This window comes from Anomaloglossus baeobatrachus, chromosome 9 (assembly GCF_048569485.1).
Source record: "Anomaloglossus baeobatrachus isolate aAnoBae1 chromosome 9, aAnoBae1.hap1, whole genome shotgun sequence".
Classification (NCBI taxonomy): Eukaryota; Metazoa; Chordata; class Amphibia; order Anura; family Aromobatidae; genus Anomaloglossus; species Anomaloglossus baeobatrachus.
In genome coordinates, this window is record NC_134361.1 from 12,742,851 (window position 1) to 12,762,569 (window position 19,719).

Genomic DNA, 19,719 nt, shown 5'->3' on the forward strand with positions numbered 1-19,719 from the left:
CTATGGATAGATAAAATCCTGAGGGGAAATTTAATGGTCATATCTTCTGTGTGAGACACTCAGGGGCGGAGATATGAGGAATACTGAAAATGTATATTTCCCTGGAAAGTAAAAGGCACACCCATGTCCAGCCCAGTCTTAGATCACCAGGGGGGAGAGGACATGGATTGTGCCCAGATTCATAAACCAAGTGCGGACATCTTGTGGGTGTTCTTCTCTTGGTGGGGAAAGGTGATAGACATGTGAGAAATCCCAGGAAACTTGTGGCTCCACAGCGCCCCCCTGTTCCAGCCACCACCAGGCATATTCATAAAGGAACAAGGTAACTGATCCATATGTGTATCTGTAACCGCATCTTATCTGTAATCATGCTTCTGACATATATATTCTGTAAATCCCATCTTGTATATAGTGTATTATTTAGAGTGGCTTTAAAGGGAAGGTGTCGTCAAAAAAAAAAAAATTGCAATAACTGAAAAAATGTAAAGTATTAATGTTTTAATGTTTTGTTTAAATATTATTATTTGTTTTTAATTGAGCAAAATATTAAAAAAAAATTTAAAAGTTTGATATTTTCCACTGTTAAACACTAGGGGGAGCAGCTTCAGAAATCCTACAGAAATCCCACTGTAGAAACAGCCTGGATTACAGCTGCAGTAAAGTGGGCGGAGTCTGCTCTCCTATGTGTGATGTCACAGCCCCCCCTCACAATCTGGGTGTTTCCAAGGGATAACAGAGAATGAAATTTAGGATCACAGTGTGGAGCCATTTTGTTGGTGACCAGAAATGTCTAAAGTGTCACCAAGGACAGCTGGAGTATCACACAGGATGGGATTAGATACATAGCTCAGCAGACAGTATCACCAGTACACACACAGGCTGACAGGTGGCAGGCGGAACGGAGGAGGGGGGAGAGCGGTGGGTGTTATTGGAGACGGTAGCAGCGACGGTGGTGGGGGGAGGGGCGCCGGTACTCACATGCAGATGCACACAAATAAACACACAGCAACGGCAGAGGGGGGCAGAGCGGGGGCTGGGTGGAGCGGAGGGAGGGGTGTCATTGGAGATGGTAACGGTGGGGGGAGGGGAGGAGAGGAGGCTGGGCCCCGTACTTACACAGGTGACAGGGGTAAAGTGGAGCAAACAGTACAATGATGGCGCTGATCTCCTCCCTCTGCTGTAATCTGGACAGCCCAGGGGGCGCGTCCAAGTCACAGCAGACGCCTACTCTAACGTTACTAAATGGGGTCGGATCCCAACCACTGTTCTCTATGCACAGGGGGCTGCCATAAAGGAGGTGAGTAACTGTCGTTACACACACAGCAAATCCAAGATGGCAGCCCCCAGTTCCTTCAGTAAAATTAGAATTAAATAAAAACTAAATAAGCAGGGATTTTAATTTTGTATTAAAAAATATTTAATTTCATAATGACTATTTTTAATACAAAAATAAAAAAAAGTGACACTCTACCTTTACAGTGAGTAAATACAAAACTTAATCTTGAGCTGTTGCTTTTATCTCGATACCCGAACACCACGTCCATGAGCTCGGTTTAACATTACACACTACCTGGGTTTCTGGCCCGATAATCCTGATAATGTACCAGGCCTATATCTGACGAGGAACTAGTGGCAGACTACCGCACTGTACTGGATAGGCAGAATTCTGTTCTTCTGAAGCTAGTGGAAAGTTCCTGTCGGGGTTGTGGGAAAGTTGTGCGGCCTACTTGGTTCCACTTCCCATGCCGGCGGACACAGGACGTGTCAGTGCTGCATCATGCCAAGTGGAGCATAATGACGTCCGAATGCCCCCCCCCCACCCCCACCCCCCACCCCCACCTTGCCAGGTTAGTGACACCATGCATTAAAAAGATTTTTTTTTTCAATTTTACAACCACCAGTTTAAAATGTGTTCTAGTGCTAATACATGTTGATGCTTCGGGTTTGGCCCTCAGTCTGGTGACCTTGTGCCTTGTGGTCAGATTCCTTACCTTCTGAGCCACAGCCTGGCTGGTCAATGTCCAAATGCTGAAAATCATTTACTTTTGCTTCTCTTCTTTTGGTTTAAGGTTATCAGTGTTCTCACTTGCTCATTTTCTCTGTCCTATCACATCCCGGGTGGGGCTATTTCAGCCTTCTCTGCTGATTGTATTTCTATGTGGATTACTGCTAAGGAGCTCCAGTCCCATTGAAAGGGACTTTGGCCTGTTAGACAGACCAGTTTGGAATTTTCTCCGTGCGTTCTCATTTTTCTTACCTACACCATTCTCCTGTTTGCCATTAGGTTTGTAGGCAGCTTCCATTGCTTGTGTTTGCTATTTCACCTCTTCCACTTATGCATGTGTTTAATCTTTCCTAACCTTGGGGCTCTGCCTATCTCTGCACGTTTTGCTATCTTGGTTTATAGTGTGTAGTAACTTCCTCTCTGGTTCCTCATTATTAAATTCGTATTTAATAATACAGTTCATCAAATCTAGGGAGCATGTGGATAGAATGCGATTCCATTCTGTGAAAAAATCATCCGGATAGGGATAAGTGCATTCCTTGTTGATACGTAATCCACGTGGTATGATATTTTTACTGATATAGTTATTTAAAAACTCGGCATCCAACCATAGTTTAGTCTCCTTGATTTTTTTAGTACTAAGCTGTTTCTGTAGGAGTTTAACCCCTTCAGCCCCCGGGCACTTTCTGTTTTTGCCTTTTTTGCTCCCCTTCTTCCGAGAGCCGTAACTTTTTTATTTTTCCGTCTATCTTGCCATATGAGGGCTTGTTTTTTGCAGGACAAGTTGTACTTTTAAATTAAACCATAAGTTTTGCCATATGGTGTACTGGAAAACAGCAAAAACAGCCAACCAAATCTGGATTCACACCCATACTGCTCAGTAATACTGGCTAATGTGCTCCATGCTGCTGCTTTATAGTGTTTTACCCCAAATCTGGATTCACACCCACACTGCTCAGTAATACTGGCTAATGTCTTCCATGCTGCTGTTTTCTAGTAAGTGTTTTATTGTAACACAAATCTGGATTCACACCCACACTGCTCAGTAATACTGGCTAATGTCCTCCATGCTGCTGTTTTCTAGTAAGTGTTTTATTGGAACACAAATCTGGATTCACACCCTCATTACTTCTGCCTAATGTCCTCCATGCTGCTGCTTTATAGTGTTTTACCCCAAATCTGGATTCACACCCACACTGCTCAGTAATACTGGCTAATGTCCTCCATGCTGCTGCTTTCTAGTAAGTGTTTTATTGGAACACAAATCTGGATTCACACCCACACTGCTCAGTACTTCTGCCTAATGTCCTCCATGCTGCTACTTTCTAGTAAGTGTTTTATTGGAACACAAATCTGGATTCACACCCTCAGTACTTCTGCCTAATGTCCTCCATGCTGCTGCTTTATAGTGTTTTACCCCAAATCTGGATTCACACCCACACTGCTCAGTAATACTGGCTAATGTCCTCCATGCTGCTGCTTTCTAGTAAGTGTTTTATTGGAACACAAATCTGGATTCACACCCACACTGCTCAGTACTTCTGTCTAATGTCCTCCATGCTGCTACTTTCTAGTAAGTGTTTTATTGGAACACAAATCTGTATTTACAACCACACTACTCAGTAATGTTGCACAATGCACCCCTTACTGCTGCTTCTCTCTATTGTTTTTATCCCTTATTTCTATATTCACAGCTATACTTGTAAGTACTTATGTATATTGTCACATTTGCACCTTTTTGGAGTGACTGTTTTTTTATTGCCCCCGAGCTGATTCACATCTACACCATTCAGTACTGCTGATGCTTGTCTGCTGGGAATGGGAGACATTGTAGCAGCTAGTCCCAACCATCTAGGTCAGAGAAATCTGAATTAGAGACAGACCCTGCGGAGGGGAAAACTGGTGAAAAATGCCGGATATTATCAATATAATGGTGTTGTTACTCATTTTACAGCTGATTCTGAACAGTCACCAGAAACAATAGGTTGTAGACTCCATGACATGGGATAGAAGATATAGAAACGTATGTAACACATTGTATCTTTTATTACATTCCTTAGGTTATCATTTATGGTACAGATCTTCTTACCATGTGCTTGTGATGTAGTATCCACCTTTGTTGTTGTGGGTGAGGGACGGCACTGACAATGCTGAATGTAACAGTGAGGGAAAAACAGAAGGGGCCATCGATCTTTATGACATGTGACGCACGCGGCCGCCCTCCCATCCCCTGCATACAAGTGACTAACTGGTCATACAGATTACATTGGGGGAATATCAATCCCCGGAGCAGCCACCCCAGGACTCCATCACCATGTAAAGCCCCAGAATACTGTGCATAATGAAGCAGTGTTACATTATCAGGTCTGTAGCCATAGCCGGAGAGTCAGACCCGGTGCCGGAGGGAAGGACACATTATCTGACACCAAGGTTATAAATGGCAGATGGGACATGGAGGCCCAGGTAGAAATCTTGTATTGGTGTAAAAAAGCCGTCTGTAGTGATGAAAATAATCCAATACTACAGTTAATATGTATCATTTGCAGGACTGATGTATAAGGATGGTGGATCCAGTGCTCGGACCATTGGACAGTAGGGCTGTGCTAGAGGACATTTCAGGCATTTGGGTGCCCAATTATAGGATTGATAATCACAGTAATTGGGAGACTTAAAGCACACCAATCACCAGGATTTTCCTATATAACCTGTAATGGTGGATTATGGGGGGTTGTGTAGGTTCGTATTTTACGCTTGGTCACTGTCCATTCTCTGTATTGCTTGTGTGTACATTGCATGTCTGTAGGTAATCACCCCCTGTAGTGTTTCTGTCCCTAGGTCTGGGGGAGGAGGGCCTTGGATCCACCTAAACTCTCTGCTTACCTGAAGAATTGGTCAGTCAGGCTGGGAAGGAGAAGAGAGAAGGATTGATCCTCTAGGGGGTAGGAGGCAGCACCCCAGAGAGCCGTTGAGAAACCCCCATTTGCCTGGAAAAGGATTGCTAGAGGATTGTGACTCATCCCAGGGATATTTACCCCATTACTGGACTATTTTACCCTCCATGTGGTGGATTATTTGATGGTCATTCTGTATTGCATGGAATAAATGTGCTTTGGATTGTTCATCCAGCTCTCGCTCTGTTGATTGTGTGATATGGGAGAAGGAACCTATCACATAACCTAAAGCCAGTGCTCTACTGGCACTATCAGGCTGATTCTATACATACAGTGCTATACTGGCACTATCAGGCTGAGTCTATACATATAGTGCTATACTGGCGCTATCAGGCTGATTCTATACATACAGTGCTATACTGGCGCTATCAGGCTGATTCTATACATACAGTGCTATACTGGCACTATCAGGCTGATTCTATACATACAGTGCTATACTGGCACTATCAGGCTGAGTCTATACATATAGTGCTATACTGGCGCTATCAGGCTGATTCTATACATACAGTGCTATACTGGCACTATCAGGCTGAGTCTATACATATAGTGCTATACTGGCGCTATCAGGCTGATTCTATACATACAGTGCTCTACTGGCACTATCAGGCTGATTCTATACATACAGTGCTATACTGGCACTATCAGGCTGAGTCTATACATACAGTGCTATACTGGCGCTATCAGGCTGATTCTATACATACAGTGCTATACTGGCACTATCAGGCTGATTCTATACATACAGTGCTATACTGGCACTATCAGGCTGATTCTATACATACAGTGCTATACTGGCACTATCAGGCTGATTCTATACATACAGTGCTATACTGGCACTATCGGGCTGATTCTATACATACAGTGCTATACTGGCACTATCAGGCTGATTCTATACATACAGTGCTATACTGGCACTATCAGGCTGATTCTATACATACAGTGCTATACTGGCACTATCAGGCTGATTCTATACATACAGTGCTATACTGGTACTATCAGGCTGATTCTATACATACAGTGCTATACTGGCACTATCAGGCTGAGTCTATACATACAGTGCTATACTGGCACTATCAGGCTGATTCTATACATACAGTGCTATACTGGCACTATCAGGCTGATTCTATACATACAGTGCTATACTGGCGCTATCAGGCTGATTCTATACATACAATGCTATACTGGTGCTATCAGGCTGATTCTATACATACAGTGCTATACTGGCACTATCAGGCTGATTCTATACATACAGTGCTATACTGGCACTATCAGGCTGATTCTATACATACAGTGCTATACTGGCACTATCAGGGTGATTCTATACATACAATGCTATACTGGTGCTATCAGGCTGATTCTATACATACAGTGCTATACTGGCACTATCAGGCTGATTCTATACATACAATGCTATACTGGCGCTATCAGGCTGATTCTATACATACAGTGCTATACTGGCACTATCAGGGTGATTCTATACATACAGTGCTATACTGACACTATCAGGCTGATTCTATACATACAGTGCTATACTGCACTATCAGGCTGATTCTATACATACAGTGCTATACTGGCACTATCAGGCTGATTCTATACATACAGTGCTATACTGGCACTATCAGGCTGATTCTATACATACAGTGCTATACAGGCACTATAAGGCTGATTATATACATACAGTGCTATACTGGTACTATCATGTTGATTCTATACAGACCTTTAGTTGTCAGCTCGGATGTATAGGTTTTGAAACACAAGCAAGTAAAGTTTGTAAAATAAGCAGCTTTTTGAATGACAGCAGCTGCCGATCAGCTGATAGCTGGGGTGGGTATTCATAGTGATTCCTGCCCCCTGCCGGTCCATCCTCCTCCTGTTATTTATGCTAATTCCATTATAGAATTGTTTTACTAAGCGACTAGAAGGACCTGTGCTGATGTCATACCCATGTGACCAGAAGGGGCGGGGCCTCAACCAACAAAAAAAAATGTTGCTTCCTACTATCAGCTTTGTTGGCTGAGGTCTCGCCCCTTTTGGTCAGATGGGTATGACATCAGCACAGGTCCTTCTAGTCACTTAGTAAAATGATTCTATAAAAGAATTAGCATAAATAACAGGGGGAGGACATACCGGCAGCGGGCAGGAATCACTATGAATGCCCCCCCCAGCTATCAGCTGATCGGCAGCTGCTGACACTCAAAAAGCTGCTGATTTTACAAACGTTACTTGCTTGTGTTTCAAAACCTATACATCCAAGCCGACAACTAAAGCTGTATATAGAATCAGCCTGATAGTACCAGTATAGCACTGTATGTATATAATCAGCCTTATAGTGCCTGTATAGCACTGTATGTATAGAATCAGCCTGATAGTGCCAGTATAGCACTGTATGTATAGAATCAGCCTGATAGTGCCAGTATAGCACTGTATGTATAGAATCAGCCTGATAGTGCCAGTATAGCACTGTATGTATAGAATCAGCCTGATAGTGCCAGTATAGTACTGTATGTATAGAATCAGCCTGATAGTGCCAGTATAGCACTGTATGTATAGAATCAGCCTGATAATGCCAGTATAGCGCTGTATGTATATAATCAGCCTTATAGTGCCTGTATAGCACTGTATGTATAGAATCAGCCTGATAATGCCAGTATAGCACTGTATGTATAGAATCAGCCTGATAGTGTCAGTATAGCACTGTGTGTATAGAATCAGCCTGATAGTGCCAGTATAGCACTGTATGTATAGAATCATCCTGATAGTGCCAGTATAGCACTGTATGTATAGAATCAGCCTGATAGCGCCAGTATAGCACTGTATGTTTAGAATCAGCCTGATAGTGCCAGTATAGCACTGTATGTATAGAATCAGCCTGATAGTGTCAGTATAGCACTGTGTGTATAGAATCAGCCTGATAGTACCAGTATAGCACTGTATGTATAGAATCAGCCTGATAGTGCCAGTATAGCACTGTATGTATAGAATCAGCCTGATAGTGCCAGTATAGCACTGTATGTATAGAATCAGCCTGATAGTACCAGTATAGCACTGTATGTATAGAATCAGCCTGATAGTGCCAGTATAGCACTGTATGTATAGAATCAGCCTGATAGTACCAGTATAGCACTGTATGTATAGAATCAGCCTTATAGTGCCTGTATAGCACTGTATGTATAGAATCAGCCTGATAGCGCCAGTATAGCACTGTATGTATAGAATCAGCCTGATAGCGCCAGTATAGCACTGTATGTATAGAATCAGCCTGATAGTGTCAGTATAGCACTGTGTGTATAGAATCAGCCTGATAGTGCCAGTATAGCACTGTATGTATAGAATCAGCCTGATAATGCCAGTATAGCGCTGTATGTATATAATCAGCCTTATAGTGCCTGTATAGCACTGTATGTATAGAATCAGCCTGATAATGCCAGTATAGCACTGTATGTATAGAATCAGCCTGATAGTGTCAGTATAGCACTGTGTGTATAGAATCAGCCTGATAGTGCCAGTATAGCACTGTATGTATAGAATCATCCTGATAGTGCCAGTATAGCACTGTATGTATAGAATCAGCCTGATAGCGCCAGTATAGCACTGTATGTTTAGAATCAGCCTGATAGTGCCAGTATAGCACTGTATGTATAGAATCAGCCTGATAGTGTCAGTATAGCACTGTGTGTATAGAATCAGCCTGATAGTACCAGTATAGCACTGTATGTATAGAATCAGCCTGATAGTGCCAGTATAGCACTGTATGTATAGAATCAGCCTGATAGTGCCAGTATAGCACTGTATGTATAGAATCAGCCTGATAGTACCAGTATAGCACTGTATGTATAGAATCAGCCTGATAGTGCCAGTATAGCACTGTATGTATAGAATCAGCCTGATAGTACCAGTATAGCACTGTATGTATAGAATCAGCCTGATAGTACCAGTATAGCACTGTATGTATAGAATTAGCCTGATAGTGCCAGTATAGCACTGTATGTATAGAATCAGCCTGATAGCGCCAGTATAGCACTGTATGTATAGAATCAGCCTGATAGTACCAGTATAGCACTGTATGTATATAATCAGCCTTATAGTGCCTGTATAGCACTGTATGTATAGAATCAGCCTGATAGTGCCAGTATAGCACTGTATGTATAGAATCAGCCTGATAGTGTCAGTATAGCACTGTGTGTATAGAATCAGCCTGATAGTGCCAGTATAGCACTGTATGTATAGAATCAGCCTGATAGTGCCAGTATAGCACTGTATGTATAGAATCAGCCTGATAGTGCCAGTATAGCACTGTATGTATAGACTCAGCCTGATAGTGCCAGTATAGCACTGTATGTATAGAATCAGCCTGATAGTGCCAGTATAGCACTGTATGTATAGAATCAGCCTGATAGTGCCAGTATAGCACTGTATGTATAGAATCAGCCTGATAGTGCCAGTACAGCACTGTATGTATAGAATCAGCCTGATAGTGCCAGTATAGCACTGTATGTATAGACTCAGCCTGATAGTGCCAGTATAGCACTGTATGTATAGAATCAGCCTGAAAGTGCCAGTATAGCACTGTATGTATAGAATCAGCCTGATAGTACCAGTATAGCACTGTATGTATAGAATCAGCCTGATAGTGCCAGTATAGCACTGTATGTATAGATTCAGCCTGATAGTGCCAGTATAGCACTGTATGTATACAATCAGCCTGATAGCGCCAGTATAGCACTGTATGTATAGAATCAGCCTGATAGTGCCAGTATAGCACTGTATGTATAGAATCAGCCTGATAGTGCCAGTATAGCACTGTATGTATAGAATCAGCCTGATAGTGCCAGTATAGCACTGTATGTATAGACTCAGCCTGATAGTGCCAGTATAGCACTGTATGTATAGACTCAGCCTGATAGTGCCAGTATAGCACTGTATGTATAGACTCAGCCTGATAGTGCCAGTATAGCACTGTATGTATAGACTCAGCCTGATAGTGCCAGTATAGCACTGTATGTATAGCCTCAGCCTGATAGTGCCAGTATAGCACTGTATGTATAGAATCAGCCTGATAGTGCCAGTATAGCACTGTATGTATAAAATCAGCCTGATAGTGCCAGTATAGCACTGTATGTATAGAATCAGCCTGATAGTGCCAGTATAGCACTGGCTTTAGGTTACATAGGAAAATCCTGGCGATTGGTCCGCTTTAACACTAGAACTACTGAGGTAGTCATTTTGACTACTTTGCACCATGTATTTCTATATAGGTGTCACGAGTCCAGTAGTTCTAGTGTTAATGGTGTGAAATCGCTGCAGTCGATGACATGATGTCCTATATGGCACCTTCTGTTGGCGTATGCCCCTCATATGATGTACTGCCATACAGTGAACAAATAATTCTACCATACACTGACCAATGTCATGCAGGACAGAATGAACCATGTCACTTAAACGGGCTGCATAATATTTTGCTGGTCCTGGTGCCCAGACTGCACGCGACCTGTGAAGGTGTCCATAGTCATCTAGCAGCAGATCCTGTAAGTCCTGTGCGGCTCGGTGCAGCCTCCATGGTTCCGACTGAGATGGAGAACTGGGAATCTGCAGACAAGTCATCACCTTGAACTTTTTATCTTGTTTTGCTTCCATTTCTTCTTCCTATCTGGAATATTATCCTGTTGTAAACCAAAATAAACTATCAGTCATCTTCTCCCTCTGGCAGCAATATAGAAAAAACAATAAATAAAATACAAAAAGATCTCAAGTGGCACAAAGAGTCTTTAGAAACATAAGACTTTAATCTGGAACTGTTTAAGTGATAATGCATTATTAGAAAGCTCTCTGTTATTTTGTATTTATATGTATCATTCATTTATATATTTGTATTTTTCACGTTTTCTCTTTTGTTATATTTTCTATCCTTTATATATTTTTATTTCAAGTCCCTTTTTTTTTATTATTTTATTTTTTTTGTTTCTTTTCTGCTATTTATATATTATTGAAGTGCTTTTAAGTAGTTTTTATAGTGTAGTTGTTATAAATTGTATCTTACCATTGGATATCAGAGCTGCCAGAAGCCTCACAAAGGTGCACGCTTATTAGGCCGTGCACAGGCTTGGCCGAACAGATTGCCTGTCACTTCTCCACTGACAGGCAATAATGCTTTAGAATACTAAGCTTTACCCAGCATTATAGAAGCGATAAAATGATTACATATTCTAGACCTCAGCGGGACAGAAAAAGTCATAAAAATAACAAAAAAGACCCTCCAAAAGCAACTATAAAATAAATAAATATTGTATTTTTTATTTTTTTTAAAGTAAAAATAAACTGACATTTGATACTAACACAACTGAACCTAAAATCAAAAAAGTGATGTATTATACACTGGAGATAAAAATTAGAGAACACCCAATTTCTTAAATGTTGCGGACCTTGTGTCGTCCTTCCTATGTGATTAGATCCTGACATGAGGAAACTCGCAGGATTTTCCACTTATTTCATAAATTGAATTTTTTCAAAAACACATAATAAAAATGTAAATGTGATAAATGTAAAGAACATGGATCACAATTAGAAATGTAAAGAACATGGATCACAATTAGAGGACACTGTCAGATCACTGCAAGTTATTCGTGTTAATCTGCACCTGGTGCTAATTTCCTTAACTATCTGAAAACAAACCCTATGTAACTGGCGCAGAACTTTCCTATTTGCACTGATTTTACCATTCCAAAGTGACTGAAATCCTCCGGCAGCAGGTTGTCCAGATGAAGGCCAAAGGGGAAACCCTATCAGCCATAGCAAGAGAAGTTGTTTTTTACAAGTCTGTGATTTCGAGAATATTGCATCTTTACAACATTACAAACTCTTTCAAGTCCTCCAAGAAGCCTGATCGCCCGTGAAAGACAAATGCAAGAGAGGACAGAAAAATGTGGAGAATCTCCATGGGTAATCGTTCCCACACTTCAGCTTTAATTGTCGCCAGTTCAGCACTGAACAGTGTAAAGATCTGTCTTGTCATACAGTGTCACAACGTGTAAGAGCATTTGGACTGAAAGCCCACTCTGCAGTGACCAAACCTCTCATTTGCAGAAAGAATCACAAGGCTGGACTCATCAATGGAGGTTATATTATTTCTGAAAAAAGCATTTGGAAATAAATACATAAATATGTATATATATATATATATATGGCCTCACCACAGGTCCTGCAAGAGACAAAGTGAATGGTTTGTATAATACTTATGCTAATTCTAATAGGGGGAGGGGATAACTATGAATATATTATCTGCTCCAGTGCAACTGCCACTCAACAAGCAGCTAATTCTATGAACTTTACTTTTTTAGATTTCAAAACCTAAACATCCGAGCTGACCACTAATGGTATGTATAGAATCAGCCTGATAGCGCCAGTAAAGCACTGGCTTTAGTTATATTGGAAAATCCTGGTGATTGGTTCCCTTTAAGTAGGTAAAGTACCCATGCTTGTCGATTTCCAACATTTGTGACAAATTCCTGACACATCATGTGACTGCGGATGAGGTTGAGCAGAGTTTGTGCGGCGCAGGATTAATGTCATTTATTGCTCTATGGCCCCATGTAAATCCGCTAACAGGTAGGGTCTTCGGTGCATCCGGGCAGCGATCGTCAGCACAATTAAGCTGGAAGCTTCATAGCATTGACTAAAATGCTAATGTTGAACATGTTTTAACAAATAGCTTTGTTTTCCCGTGAAGCTGCGGCAAGACTCGTGTTTGTTCTTCGTCTTCCTATGTTCATCACAGCCGACATGATTTACAGCGATAATTTCACAAAGCAGATGGTAAAATGCCGCTCCTGCTAATGAATCATACCGCGCGCGCCACCGACTTCTCCTCCATTTTGCTGGAAACTTCTGACTCTTGTGGAAGCAGATTAATCAGTAAATCACGGCCGCCATCGTCGTCTTCAGATCCGTTTCTTCTTGATTAGATACAAAAGAAAGAGTAGATTTATCAATAAGTCAGGAATTTCACAGCTTCATCCATAACTGTTCAAAAAGTGACATAAAAACCTCCGCCAAAGAGAAGCTCATCGAAATTTACAGGAGGAATTTGGCAATTGTCACAACATAATGTGAGAAATAGAGAAGGACGAGCCTCAGAGCCGAGGAGTGATGACAATCATGCAACATTGTAGCGAACGCTCCACACCAGAGAAACAAACCCCATCAGGGATCACTCATGGAGGCTTTCTACTTCCAGGGCCTAAAATTATAACGACATGTTTATTAATTAAATATGCAAATGATATGTAAACAGATCTGCAGATGGGAGTTGTCGTCTTCTGACTTTACGTGAAGATTCAATTCAGAATATAATCATTAATACCTGGTTTCTGGGAAATTCTGTTCTTCATGCTCTGTTTATACTGACGAGAAGTGAGAACCGCGGTCTGAAAAGTATGAGTACATAGACAATGCAGGTACACTGGAACCCTAAAAGAGCAGAACGGAAGTATAAAGCAAGGCGGATGGAACAAATCAGCATTTAAGTGATTTTAGACTACCAGAGACTCCGATAAACAATGCAATTAAAGTGCACCTGTCATGTCTGATGTTTTTTGTATATTAGGAATGTCGCTATTTGCAGTGAATTTTTCTTTGTGCTCTGCCAGTTTTCCCATTTGCAGATGACGCACCCCAGGGCTTTGGGGTACTCGGTCTCGGGCAGTATATCGGACAGTTCACTGAGTGGCTTTTGCCCGGTTCCGTGACCCTGGGCGTCGCTTTTAAAGGGGTTATGTACATGGGAATGATAATAACGTTTTTGTCGTGATGCCACTTGCGGGTTGCGGCTATTTAGATGGAGCTGCCGCTGCACAGTCTCTGGCTGCTGGGGCTGATGTTAATGGCAGCCTGGATGTTGGGCCCTCTGCAAGTAGGGCTAGGCCCCAGGGGATAAATGATGGTGTTTGTTGCTGGGGTTTACTGATAATACTGGGAGCAGAAAGAAAGTAGGACACACAAGGGATTGCAGTGTAACTGGTTCTTTTTACTCACAGCGTTGTTGTTGCTGGCAACTCGATGGAGGCTGGTCCTCACCATTGGTCCCCTTAGTCCCCAGTGCCGGTGTGGTGACTCGGTGGCTTCTTTCCCCTGCACCTGTCTCTGGTTGGTGGGTCTCCGTGGCTTGGACCATCTGGGGGTCCCCTCATGGTTGTCTCTCAGTCTTAAGGCCATATCACACGCTCTGATATATTGTGTGATCGCATGAGCGATCGCACCCGCCCCCGTCGGTTGTGCGTCACGGGCAATTTCTTGCCCGTGGCGCACAATGTTGTTAACCCCCGTCACACGTATTTACCTCCCTAATAACGTCGCTGTGGGTGGCAAACATCCTCTTCTTGAAGGGGGAGGGACGTTCGGCGTCACAGCGACATCACAAAGCTGCCGCCCAATAAAAACGGAGGGGCGGAGATGAGCGGGACGTAACATCCCGCCCACCTCCTTCCTCCCGCATTGCCCGCGGCCACAGGTAAGCTGTTGTTCATCGTTCCCGGGGTATCACACGTAGCGATGTGTGCTGCCTCGGGAACGACGAACAATCGGAGCGCAGAAGGAGGAACAACATTATGAAAATGAACGACGTGTCAACGAGCAACGATAAGGTGAGTATTTTTGCTCGTTAACAGCCGTTCGGAGGTGTCACACGCTACGATATCTCTAACAATGCCGGATGTGCGTCACAAATTCCTTGACCCCGACAACATATCGTTAGATATATCGTAGCGTGTGATGGGGCCTTAAGTCTGTACGGCAGGTAACTTGAACCCTGTTGGGCCAGATCTCTGTCTCGTTCCCAGGTTCTCCCATCGTTTCTGTGCCCGAACTTTTAGGTCAGTGAGGTCCTGGATGGTCCCCTCACCGTGCAGATTTTATCAGGTCTGCCTGGAGCATTGTGCTGACCTAGGGCTCTGTACCCCACCGGTGCTATGGTTCCGAGAGTACTCCACCGTACTCCTTCGGAAACCACACGCCTGCGCCTGAAAGGTCACTGCTACACTCCCGTCAATACCGTTACATCCATCTCCTTTCACTTCCACTTAGTGACTGTCTGACTCCCTCCTCCCTGGTTGTTGTCTAGTGGACTGGATCGGTTCCACCTCCAAGTGGCCATCCATTGGGTCCAACTCTAGCCTGTCACCAGTTTTTTTGGGGGGTAGAAAACAGGGATTGAATGAATATTTTGGTGTTACCGGCACTGGTCTTCTGGGTTCCTGGGGGTAGGCCCTGCATCTTTGACAGGATGCTGTTTCCTGTAGCTCCTGATGGCTCACAGGTGCTACACAGACTCTTTCTCTAATTTTCTGTTGTCTCTGAACTAGTGGGTGTAGACGAGCTGCTATGATATCTCACACAGAGACATGACAGATTACTGCTCCTCTCATATATATCTATATATATAATTGCCTTATTCTGTCTGTCTGTCTGTCTGTCTGTCTTGCTCCAAAATTGTGTCCTTACGGTGACACAAAGCTGATTGGCCGCTGGGCTCGCCATGGCCCCGCCCCCCGCACGGATTGGCCGCTCGCCCAGGCTGCACCCCCACACGGATTGGCCGGCCGCTCGCCCAGGCTCCGCCCCCCCCACAGATTGGCCTCTCGCCCCGGCACCCTGCAGGCATTGGCAACTCGGCCACGCCCCGCCCCCCTCACGCAATGCACGCTAGCTCTGGCCCCGCCACCCCCACGCATTCCCCGAACCGACACGGTCACGGAGCCACGACTCCCAGGTGAGTACTGTACCCCCGGGAGCCCACATCAGCGTATGCCGCCAAACCAGCCGACACATACCCTCGCATTGCTGGGGCTGGCCGGCGTATGCTGGTGTGGGCTCCCGTGCGAGCGGGGGGACGAGATACGCTGGTAACCATGGTAGCATAGTTACCAGCGCATCAAGGTCCTGCAGCGGCGGAACATACACACACGCACACACATAACAGCACACACACACACATACACACACACATCAGATCACACTCACTCTCACACACACATCACATCGCATCCACACACTCACAACATCCTGGGATATCGCTTACTTCTCGGCAGCGATACTGTGCTGTGAGCTTCCAGGACCTGCCGGAGGATCACATGGCCAGAAGCATGTGGTATCTCCGGATGTTGTGAGTGTGAGCGCGTATGTGTAATATCGTCAATGTGGGTGTGCGTGAGTGTATGCGATCGGGTGTGTGTGAGTGTATGCGATCGGGTGTGTGTGAGTGTATGCGATCGGATCTGTGAGTGTCGGCAGAGGAGCACGGCGTGCTGGAGGAGGCTGGGAGGAGAGAGGCTGATCCTGGGGGAGGCTGAGGCTGGGGTAGGCTGAGAGGAGAGAGGCTCATGCTGGGGACCGAAAAGGCTGATGCTGGGAGGAGAAAGGCTGATGCTGCAGGCAGAAAGGCTGATGCTGCGGGTAGAGAGGCTGATGCTGGTGCAGCATGGGGGATGGAGCACGTTTGGGAGTGCGCAGCATGGCGGATGGAGCATGTTTGGGAGTGCGCAGCATGGGGGATGCAGCACGATGGGGAGTGCGGAGTATGGCGGATGGAGCACGTTTGGGAGTGCGCAGCATGGCGGATGGAGCACGTTTGGAAGTGCGCAGCATGGGAGATGGAGCACGATGGGGGGTGCGCAGCATGGGGGATGGAGCACGTTTGGGAGTGTGCAGCATGGGGATGCAGCACGATGGGGAGTGCGCTGCATGGGGGATGGAGCACGATGGGGAGTGCGGAGTATGGCGGATGGAGCACGTTTGGGAGTGCGCAGCATGGCGGATGGAGCACGTTTGGGAGTGCGCAGCATGGCGGATGGAGCACGTTTGGGAGTGCGCAGCATGGCGGATGGAGCACGTTTGGGAGTGCGCAGCATGGGAGATGGAGCACGATGGGGGGTGCGCAGCATGGGGGATGGAGCACGATGGGGAGTGCGCAGCATGGGGGATGGAGCACGATGGGGAGTGCGCTGCATGGGGGATGGAGCACGATGGGAAGTGCACACCTCCCCCCAACACACACGCGCGCGCACTGCACAACACACCACACACACACACTGGGAACCACAAACAACTGCCCTACACAGACACCCACACACACAGACAACGCTGCACACACACAACACCCAACACACAAACACTGCGGCGCACACAAATATACGCACATACCGCACAACACACACATTGCACAAAACATACCTCCCCCCAAAACACACCACACACACACAAACCGCGCAACACACACACACACACACAACGCTACAGATACACAACGCTCCACAAACAACGCAACACACGCAACACACATACAACACCGCTCTCACCCCCCGACACACCCAGACAACACCCAGAACATGTACAGCGCCCTACACAAACACTTGGTAACTACACACAACAACATCTATATATATATATATATATATATATATATATATATATATAACAAAAATCATACATGAACTACACAATACGTACTGTCTAGAATACCCGATGCGTAGAATCGGGCCACCTTCTAGTGTATATATATATACATATATATATATATATATATATATACCACATGTCTAGAAGCAGCAGTATGGAGGACATTAGGCTGAGCAGTGAAGCTGTGAGTCCAGAACTGGGTGAGAATAAACACTTACTAGGAAGCAGCAGTTTTCCCTCTTGCTGCTCTATCTGTAACTTGGCATGTACCTAGCTAATACAATAAAGACTTGGATTAATTCATTTCAGGCTGGAATTGGTGATAAGTGCGGTGTGACTCCCGGTTTCTTTCAAATATCCACTCTGACCATTTTGTGGCTGCAGCTATTTCACTTAGTAGCTACCACATGTATATAGGAGTTGTGACTTTCACAACCCCTATAGGTGAGTTCATCTTACTAATTAATATCTTGGTTTTTATCTGGTAAGACCCTAGGCGCTTTTTGTTCCACAGCCTCTGACTTTCATGATTCACTTCCTGCGAGAGCCGACAGAGCGCTGGCACTCACAGGAACGCTGCATTTCTGCTGATCAGACCGATGCTGCAATGATCAGCAGAAATGCACAGGCGATCGGACTGTGCAGTGATAAAGTCCCCTAGGGGGGACTAGTAAAATCAATAAAAAATGTAAAAAAAGAAAAGTTTTAAAAATATGAAAAAACAGAAAAACCTAAATGTTGCAATCACCCCCCATTTGCCACATTGAAAATAAAACAGTTACAAAAATAAAAAATATACACAACATATGTGGAATCGCCACTTTCAGGAATGCCCGAGCTATCACAATATAAAATCAATTAATCTGGTCGGTACACAGCGTTGCAACAAAAAAAATCCAAACACCAAAATTTAAGTTTTTTGGTCGCCACAACATTTTTTAAAATGCAATAACAGGCGACCAAAATGTCGCATCTACACAAAAATGCTATGATTAAAAACGTCAGCTCAAGATGCAAAAAATAATCCATCCCTGACCCAAAGATCTGGAAAAATGAGAACGTTACGAGTCTGGTGACAAAGCGCAATTCTTTTTTTGGACAAACTTCTACATTTTTTGTTCACCCCTTAGATAAAAATAAACCTATACATGTTTGGTGTCTACGAACTCAAACCGATCTGAGGCATCACAGAGACACATCAGTTTTATCATGTAGTGAACATGGCGAATAATAAAATCCCCAAACCATTGTGGAATTTTACTTTTTTCGCTATTTCTTCACATTTGGAATTTTGTTCCCGTTTTCCAGTGCACTATATGGTAAAACTAATGGTCTACTTCAAAAGTACAACTTGTCCCGCAAATATTAAGCTCACATATGGCAATTTTCATGGAAAATTAAGAAAGGTATGGCTCTCGGCAAAAGGGGAGGAAAAAACAAAAATGAAAAACGGAAAATCGCCTGTGGGTGAAGGGGTTAAGCATGAGTCAGTTTTCATATTCGTACCTTAAAGGAGCAGAACTGTAGTGTAAAGTATTTAGGATCTAAGACTACTGTAAGCTGCAATGACCTGAATACAACAGTATCCTGAGAATATAATTAATTTTCGTTGGCCACTTTGTATCCAATTAAACCCAAAAAAGATATTTATAAAGTAGCGGAATTACTATTTTATTTACAAATATAAAGGAGTGGGGTGAGGCCGAGTCCGGGGTATATAAGGACAGTGTGGTGTGCAGGGGATGGATGCCAGTGCCTGGATCTAGGATCTATAGAGGCTTCTCGAATTCTCTGGATCTAGAATCTATGGAGGCTTCTTGATTCTCTGGATCTAGGATCTATGGAGGCTTCTCGATTCTCTGGATCTAGGATCTATGGAGGCTTCTCAAATTCTCTGGATCTAGGATCTATGGAGGCTTCTCGATTCTCTGGATCTAGGATCTATGGAGGCTTCTCGATTCTCTGGATCTAGGATCTATGGAGGCTTCTCGATTCTCTGGATCTAGGATTTATAGAGGCTTCTCGATTCTCTGGATCTAGGCTCTATGGAGGCTTCTCGATTCTCTGGATCTAGGATCTATTGAGGCTTCTCGATTCTCTGGATCTAAGATCTATGGAGGCCTCTCAATTCTCTGGATCTATGATCTATGGAGGCTTCTTGATTCTCTGGCTCTAGGATCTAAAGAGGCTTCTCGATTCTCTGGATCTAGGATCTATGGAGGCTTCTCGATTCTCTGGATCTAGGATCTATGGAGACTTCTCGATTCTCTGGATCTAGGATCTATGGAGGCTTCTCGATTCTCTGAATCTATGATCTATGGA